This window comes from Cherax quadricarinatus, chromosome 3 (genome assembly GCF_038502225.1).
Source record: "Cherax quadricarinatus isolate ZL_2023a chromosome 3, ASM3850222v1, whole genome shotgun sequence".
Classification (NCBI taxonomy): domain Eukaryota; kingdom Metazoa; phylum Arthropoda; class Malacostraca; order Decapoda; family Parastacidae; genus Cherax; species Cherax quadricarinatus.
Window position 1 is genome coordinate 66256637 of NC_091294.1, and position 10000 is coordinate 66266636.

The window sequence follows — 10000 nt, forward strand, 5'->3', positions numbered from 1 at the left end:
TCCATCCATCCCACTGATGTTCTTGACATCTTTGGTAATAGTCATTAGAGATGCACAATGTTCAAATACAATAAATAAAAGAAAATATCTCAAGTGTTTTAATTTATGAGAGTAAGACACATGTGCAACATCTGGGTATCTTTATTGTAGACGTTTCGCCATCCAGCGGCTTTATCAATACAAATTCCAGGACACAACCTGAAGACAGTAGAACTATGTACAGAAGATGAGGCAATCAGTCCCTCAACCCAGGAGTAGGTGCGAACAGCACCATAGTCGTGGAGATTCTGAAGCAGAAGAAAGAATCCCGGCGCCCATATAGTAACGTCAGGTGAAGCAGACGAGGGCAAATTCACTGGCAGGCGGGACTCCCCAGTGGAAGTAGGTCCTTCCCATAGAGATGGGTTAGTTGTAGTAGTCGTGAAGGTTATGTACATGTCCTCAGAATTAAGATTCCATGATGTTGCAGTGTCTGACAAGTTGTGTACGAATGGTATATAATACCGACAAGATGTTTTAATTTAGCCATATATATCAATAATAACAACATTTTGTGAAAGGGGTAACATGCTTTATGTGGCATGTTAAATTGGGTAACAAGCTGAAAAAGTTTGGGAACCACTGGCCTACCGGAACACTTGCTACATATTACCTCCGAAATTTCTTCCGCTCTCACTGAATAACACGAACACAAATTATAGTCTGCGGAGGATGATATTGTGGATTAATATGTCTGTCCATAAAGAGAATGGAACTGAGAATCAGGCTAGTATTGTGCATTGAAAAAATGGAGATTTTCACTATGACAATCGTAGATTTTACTGTTATTTAGGTTCTGTTACAAAGTTAAATGTCCACCTGCCAAATATCCACTTATTCATCTGCAGGAATTTGGTGCATTGTTGTATCACGATAAAATTTGTTGAAGGTTTTTGCAGTCTGTGTTCACTAAAACTGCCTTTATCTTCCAGTGCATTAAAGACCATGTCAATGGCCCAGCAATTGTCTAAACCCACGTTACCCTGGATTGTGTATTTGTTTTGTTTCCATGTGTTTATAAATTTTTGCTTCTGGAAACTTTCAAAGATTTTGGTGCTGAGGGACATCAGTACAATCGTCCTGTTGTCTTTCACGAATTCTTTACCGCCACCAAACTGCATCTTCATAGAATATTGAAGGAATCTCTTGATCAATACGGAGTTATATACAACTAATCCTCGGGCCGAATACGTGGGCGTTCTGTCAACGGCTTCTTCCAAGTTAGGGTTATGTCAGAAACAATGGAAACCTCAGCCGAGTTGTGTCTCATTTATGAAAATTTTCTTTGGATTCTCAGTCTTTACCTGATTAGTGTAAGTTATATTTTCTTTAAGAAAAGACCTAACTTTACTTTTAGTGTTCTCTATGATGTGAGAAAAATTATTTTGGATATCTTTCATTTTAAATTAGCGGATTTTTGCTTTATTCCTCCTAGACTCTTATGCATTTATTTCGAGTAGAATGATTTCTGTTTCTCAAATCACTCTTCTGTTATTTATCTTTTCTTCAAGAGATTTTTCTTTCTAAGTTGCAACTTCTCGTATTTTTTCTTAATGGTATGTGTCAGGAAAATACTTCAGGTGCTACTGTGATAATCTCTCCGAGACACTGATGCTGATCCATGTCACACACTCTCCCAGCATATTTTATTAACACGTTGATTAATTGATCCCAGTTAATTCATGTAATTTAAAGTTTAATGTATTAAATATACCCTCAGTGTGTATACAGGTCACAACCTCAGAGGTCAGACCGAATTTCCTGTATCCCACACAGTTTTGTCCTTCATCAATTACTAAATATTTGTGTAAATAAGTTTAAATACACAAATTGCCCTACCATGGAATAAAACTTGGACTATTAACTAGTTAATAATCCAAGTCGGACCGAAAGGTCTCCGTAAGTTTCACTCTTCCATGTGTGGGCTATTAGTGTACTGTTATAGAACGCTATTGTGCATATTTATTCTATAAGGGTAAATATATATGCTAATCTGGATTGTTCCCCTAATGCTGCCTGAACACGAATTTGTCTTGATAGATCGTTTGTGTAATTCTGTTCATCTGAACATCCTCCTGAGATTTTATCCATAATATTTGATTTACTATTCCATTTTGATACCTTTAAACTAAAATTACCAACCAGTTTTTACTTCTAAAACATCGAGAATTTCATTTGTGGAGTTCAGTAACTCAGTGTGAATAAACTACTTTAACTTAGGGGTCAACGCCCCCCCTTGTTGCATGGTCAGCTCGGCAGCATTTAAATAACTACACACAGGTATCCATATTTTGTTGTTAAACTAGTCTTCTATGGGCCTCTGTGGAAGGCCTCAATATTTCTTTTTTTGTGAGAAGTCCAGTGATTAATAGTGTGTATATATTCCTTGGTGTAAGCTTAGTAGCGGCCAGGAGATGTAATCATTCAGACAGGAGGGATCTAATATGATTTTATAATGTTGGATGTAAATTTATTGAATTTAAACCTTTGTGGCTGTATGGTTACAGTACCTGACTCTCTCTCTCTATCCACCCCACACACACATGTATAATTGTGACCACGAACGAGTGGTATTCATCAATAACAACACTGCACTAGCCAAGGACTCTAACCCATGCTGCTTTGGCCTGCCTCATGGTGGGCGAAAACACATGACGTCCTTATTCACTGAACCATACGATCTTTAAGAGTAGGGCAATCAGCGGAACTGGCAGGCCAAAGCAACATGGGTTCGAGTCCTTGGCTAGTGCAGTGTTGTTATTGATCAATACCACTCGTTCGTGGCCACAATAATATAAAATACTGTTCGTTGAACTAGTACACCAAACAGGGACTAGAATGAAATTAGCCTAGAGTCATCCACACCATCGTGTGTCCTTGGGTAGGAAGTACCACATCCAGTTCCGCTGGATGCCCTACTCTTAACGATCGTATGGTTCAGTGGATAAGGGCGTCATGTGTTTTCGCCCACCATGAGGCAGGCCAAAGCAGCATGGGTTCGAGTCCTTGGCTAGTGTAGTGTTGTTATTGATATATATATATAATGTATATATATATATATATATATATATATATATATATATATATATATAATGTGTGTGTGTGTGTGTGTGTGTGTGTGTGTGCAAAACAACCACTGTGAAAGAATACAGAAATTCCAAGCGCTTTCGTAATGAATTCAAATTTAAAATTTACAGAAAACCTACAAATAACTGTTCCTATGTACACTATTATTCTTCACATCAAGATAGTAAAACTGTCTGTTTTCTCATCAGTGTTTTTGAGAGCTTTGCGTATTTGTAGTCCAGAGTTCATAGATGAAGAAATATCCAAAATTTTTGAAATAGCTAATGATCTGAAATACCCAAGAAACGTAATTGATAATCTTTTAAAATTGCTAGAAATACTTTTTGCAATCCAAAAAGGGACAACCAGCCTTATTCAACTAAAAATATGTTGGTTCTCCCTTACCATGAAAACTTGGTTGATATGGCCTGGTGGCTAAAGCTCCCGCTTCACACACGGAGGACCCAGGTTCGATTCCCGGCGGGTGGAAACATTTCGACACGTTTCCTTACACCTGTTGTCCTGTTCACTTAGCAGCAAATAGGCACCTGGGTGTTATTCGACTGGTGTGGGTCGCATCCTGGGGGACAAGATTAAGGACCCCAATGGAAATAAGTTAGACAGTCCTCGATGACGCACTGACTTTCTTGGGTTATGCTGGGTGGCTAACCCTCCGGGGTTAAAAATCCGAACGAAATCTTATCTTATTTAAAAATCCTGATACAGTAAAAAAAACTTTTGATAAAGAATTCCCCCCAAAATGTTGATGGATGTGTATATAAGATTCCTTGTAAAATTTGCGATAAAGTTTATTACGGTCAAACTGGTAAAAATCTCGAACTAAGATTAAAACAACAAAAATATAGCATTAGAACTGGACAAGATTCCAATGCTCTATTTATTCATGTAAGAGATTTTAACCATCCAATTGATTTTCAAAAAGTTGAGAAAGTAGTATCAAGCAAGTCCATGGTCGACAGGAATGTAATTGAATCTTGTTTCATAAAAAGCAGTTTTGAAAATATAAATATTTCCTTTGGTTTATATAAATTAGATCCATTTATAATTAATAGAAATTGGGAAGAATTTAATACATTGGACAAACGATAAATTTTAAAATTCTTAATTCTTGGGTAGAATAGTTTGTGGGTTGTGTGAAGCACCTGTCTAGTTTGGCCAGCGGACCTGCTGCAGTGTTCTCTTTCTTATGAGTCACGCATCAGATGTTGCTTTGTTGTGAGATGTGATAGTGAGGTGTGGTCTAGACCATTTATATGCTTTCCTTTGATGCATTACTTTTATTGTTCCATGATAATGTGAGTAGTCACGAAAGCGCTTGGATCAGTCTTGGGCCCGTTGTTGTTTATAATATATATCAATGATCTTGATGAGGGAATTACTAGTGATATGAGCAAATTCGCCGATGACACAAAGATAGGTAGGATAATTGATTCAAACGTAGATGTTATGGAACTTCAGGAGGATTTAAACAAACTCTATTCTTGGTCAGAAAAGTGGCAGATGCAGTTCAATGTAGATAAATGCAAGGTTCTGAAGCTTGGGAGTGCCCATAACCCTAGTACTTATAAGTTAAATGATGTAGAACTTAGCCATACAGATTGCGAAAAGGACTTGGGGGTTATGGTGAGCAGCAACCTTAAACCAAGACAGCAATGCCTAAGCGTACGTAATAAGGCAAATAGATTACTGGGATTTATATCAAGAAGTGTAAGCAACAGAAGTCCAGAGGTCATACTGCAGCTTTATACATCATTAGTAAGGCCTCACCTAGTTTATGCAGCTCAGTTCTGGTATCCGTATTACAAAATGGACATAAATTCGTTAGAAAACATTCAGCGTAGGATGACTAAATTAATACATAGCATTAGAAATCTTCCTTATGAAGAAAGATTGAAGACTCTTAAGTTACATTCACTTTTTAGACGAAGAATGAGGGGAGACCTGATCGAAGTGTATAAGTGGAAGATAGGTATTAATAAAGGGGATATTAATAAGGTTTTGAGGATGTCTCTCCAAGAGAGAACCCGCAGTAATGGATTTAAATTAGATAAGTTTAGATTTAGAAAGGACATAGGAAAGTATTTGTTTGGAAATAGGGTAGTTGATGAGTGGAACAGTCTACCTAGTTGGGTTATTGAGGCTGGGACTTTGCGTAGTTTCAAATCTAGGTTGGATAAGTACATGAGTGGGAGGGGTTGGATTTGAGTGGGACTTTCACATCAGAGCTTATTTCTTGGGTGGCATTGAAAATTGGGTTGGGCAAATGTTTTGTTAGTGGGATGAATTGTAAAGGACCTGCCTAGTATGGGCCAGCAGGCCTCCTGCAGCGTTCCTCCTTTCTTATGTTCCTCTGTTCTTTCACAGTGGTTGTTTTGCATATTCTGAAATCACCTGTTTACTGTGATTTTATTGCATGCATGCATATATATATATATATATATATATATATATATATATATATATCATGATGGGATCCACCTCTGGTGTAAATTGTGGGACCCATAGTCTCGGAGAAGTGGATAAAAAAGCTTCAAGGAAGAATATTTGGATTTCTTCCTGAAGCCGTTTGAATATTCCACTTCCTCTACCACCCGATCTTTTCATTCTTTTTTACCAATAGGTATATTACATAATATGGTACGAAAAGGTTTAAGAGATACATTGTTGATATACAGATGGCATATACAGTACGTGAGATGTGAGAGTTAAATGTCTAGTGCATATTGTTACATGTTTGTTACTGAATATAAGGCGAAAATCTCGTCCAGCTCTTCAGAGCTGGGGCGCGTGCCCAAAATACAGCAGGCATTACCCCTCTGAATAGCAGCGCTAAGTCGCTGGAACAGAAAGCTAGCTGCCCTGGGATCCCTAGTTACCCTGATGAGTCTTTTGCCTAGCTCCTTAAGGAACTTAGATGCACTCTTTCCCCATGAGCCAAGGGTCTCTGAGCCTATGGGAACAAACATATAAGGATGGGAAAGTTATCCACATTTTCTAGATTTTTGGGACTCCCTGACGCTGGCAGCTGCCCCTCTTTCTTCCCTGGTGTATTGGGGATAGGTATCAGCCAAGGTAAATGCACCTGCTTACCGTCTGTCCAGGCTTGAAGTGTGATAACATCTGGACGCTTCTAGCTGCCATCAGATCTACATAGTTGGGTTGGCTCCCTTACTGCTGGGCATCTGGCTGTTGTGAGGCTCCTCTTGATAATGTTATTAACCTCCTCATGTCTTGCAATCTTTCCCTCGGATTTACGGCACACAACACCATTGTACCCGAATCGGTCTTCCGTTTCACTGCCACAAATACACCTGTGTTCGGCGAGAATAGGGGCGGCAAGTCAATAGGCAACAACAATGCGGATGTTCTGTGGGTCGAGCCGTGTGCCAAGGCTGGAGTTGGGAACAGCCAACAAAGTCCCCAGCATGAGGAGCTCTCACTGCCAGGAGGCGGGCTCTATCCTTCCCTGACACACACTGAAGCATTATTGAGGCTATTTTCTCCACTATTGGGCCATCCCAATGCGACTGTTTGTAGTTGTTGGGGGGAGCAGGTCTGGTTTCAGAGCCCGTTAGATTATCCCAGATCATGGCTCCGTCAATGAACTTTTGGTCCTGGACTCCAATCTTGTCCCTAAGATGTTCAGGGAGAATTGATGCTACAAGCCCTCTGGATGCAATACATGAGGATAGAAAAGCAGGTAGTGCAATCTGTGATGACTTGCGGACACCAATGCCTCCTAAACTGACTGGAAGTGTAGCTTTGTTCCACTGCCCATCTTCTAGAGTAAGGTTACGTAGTTTCGTAAAAATCTGCCTCAGGATACTGTCATATTCGTGCAGTAGAGGGATATAATATGAAGGTGCACATCTTAGAAAATATGTCAACCTGGGCAGACTCAAACACTTTGTGAGAAGGTACAAGGCAAATATCACAAAACAAGCGATACAAGGTGCAAAACAGCCTCCAGGGGGAGTAGAATGATAGCTCTAGGACTTTCGTGCTGGCAATCAATACTTCAGGAGCTTTCAAAACTGCAGAAAAGAGAAGGATGTCCAAGCAAGTACGTTCCCACAGGACCGTCTTCACTGGAGTGAGGGAGTGAGTGAGGGAGGGAGAAAGGAGGGTACAGGAAGTGCCCCGAGGAACAACAGTGCCCACAGTCATAAGGACGAATATTATAGCATTAGAAATATCCCACAAGCATTGATATTGTAATAGCCTAAACGAAATTAACGTGGCACTAATAAAATCGATCATATTCCACTATGACGTCAATAACTTTACACAAATAAACATATCAGTAATATAAAAGTCTCTGGCAATTATAGGGTAGCCGTCCAAAGAACAATGTGTTCATTTAAAGTGACGAGAATATTAATAGTTAGAGAGGAGACTTCTAAGTTATGAAAACGAAATGGGACTCGTTAAAATACTCATTTAAAAGGGGAAGCATCTGCAATAACAAGAAAGACGTCCACGGTTATTCAACCCACATAATTCTGAGGCAAACTCTGGTTCAGTCTTCAGAAACTCTAGGAAAAATAGGTCCTAATTCCTCGGTGTGGCACTACATTTAAGACAGTTTAATGAGCCCCGTTTCCTTTTCATAACTTTTAGAAAGTCTCCCCCCTGAATGTTAACATTCTCGTCGCTTTAAGTGGACACATTGTTCTTTGGACGGCTACCCTATAATTGCCAGAGACTTCTATATCGCTGATAATATATTTATTTGTGTGAAGTTATTGATGTCATAGCGGAACATGATCGATTTTTTTATTATTGCCATGTTAATTTCGTTTAGGCTATAATATCAATGCTTGTGGGATTTTTCTAATATTCACCCTTCTGGGTGTGGGCACTGTTGTGCCTCGGTGCACTTCCTGTACCCAAGTATCTCCCTCCCTTACTCCAGTGAAGACGGTCCTGTGGGAACGTACTTGTTTGGACATCCTCTTCTTTTCTGCAGTTTTGCATGCTCCTGATGTGTTGATTGCCAGCACGAAAGGCCTAGAGCTATCCTTCTACTCCCCCCGTGGTTGTTTTGCGCGGGCACACACATATATATACACACACACATATATACACACACATTCACCTTGAGTAGTGCAGATATCGAGGACATCACATATGAAAGACCCCTTGGGGCCAGTGACCATGAGGTTTTAAGCTTCGAATACACAGTAGAGCTACAAGTGGAGGGAGAAGCAGGAAGGCCAGGACGAATGAAGCCAAACTACAAGAAAGGGGACTACACAGGAATGAGGAACTTCCTGAACGGGGTTCAGTGGGACAGAGAACTGGCAGGGAAGCCAGTTAATGAGATGATGGAATATGTAGCAACAAAATGCAAGGAGGCTGAGGAGAGGTTTGTACCCAAGGGTAACAGGAATAATGAAAAAGCCAGGATGAGCCCATGGTTTACCCAAAGGTGCAGGGAGGCAAAAACCAAGTGTGCTAGGGAATGGAAGAAATATAGAAGGCAAAGGATTCAGGAGAATAAGGAGAGCAGTCGTAAAGCCAGAAACGAATATGCACAGATAAGAAGGGAGGCCCAACGACGGTATGAAAACGACATAGCAGCGAAAGCCAAATCTGACCCGAAACTGTTGTACAGCCACATCAGGAGGAAAACAACAGTCAAGGACCAGGTAATCAGGCTAAGGAAGGAAGGAGGAGAGACAACAAGAAATGACCGTGAAGTATGTGAGGAACTCAACAAGAGATTCAAAGAAGTGTTCAGAGAGGAGACAGAAGGAGCTCCAGAAAGACAGAGAGGTGGGGCACACCACCATGTGCTGGACACAGTGCACACAACCGAGGAAGAAGTGAAGAGGCTTCTGAGTGAGCTAGATACCTCAAAGGCAATGGGGCCAGATAACATCTCCCCATGGGTATTGAGAGAGGGAGAAGAGGCGCTATGTGTACCCCTAACAACTATATTCAATACATCTATCGAAACAGGGAGATTGCCTGAAGCATGGAAGACAGCAAATGTAGTCCCAATCTTTAAAAAAGGAGACATGAAGCATTAAACTACAGACCAGTGTCACTGACATGTATAGTATGCAAAATCATGGAGAAGATTATCAGGAGAAGAGTGGTGGAACACCTAGAAAGAAACGATCTCATCAACAGCAGCCAACATGGTTTCAGGGACGGGAAATCCTGTGTCACAAACCTACTGGAGTTCTATGACATGGTGACAGCAGTAAGACAAGAGAGAGAGGGGTGGGTGGATTGCATTTTCTTGGACTGCAAGAAGGCGTTTGACACAGTTCCACACAAGAGATTGGTGCAAAAACTGGAGGACCAAGCAGGGATAACAGGGAAGGCACTACAATGGATCAGGGAATACTTGTCAGGAAGACAGCAGCGAATCATGGTACTTGGCGAGGTGTCAGATTGGGCATCTGTGACCAGCGGGGTCCCACAGGGGTCAGTCCTAGGACCGGTGCTGTTTCTGGTATTTGTGAACGACATGACAGAAGGAATAGACTCTGAGGTGTCCCTGTTTGCAGATGACGTGAAGTTGATGAGAAGAATTCACTCGATCAAAGACCAGGCAGAACTACAAAGGGATCTGGACAGGCTGCTGACCTGGTCCAGCAATTGGCTCCTTAAGTTCAATCCCACCAAGTGCAAAGTCATGAAGATTGGGGAAGGGCAAAGAAGACCGCAGACGGAGTACAGTCTAGGGGGCCAGAGACTACAAACCTCACTCAAGGAAAAAGATCTTGGGGTGAGTATAACACCAAGCACATCTCCTGAAGCGCACATCAACCAAATAACTGCTGCAGCATATGGGCGCCTAGCAAACCTCAGAACAGCATTCCGACATCTTAATAAGGAATCATTCAGGACCCTGTACACA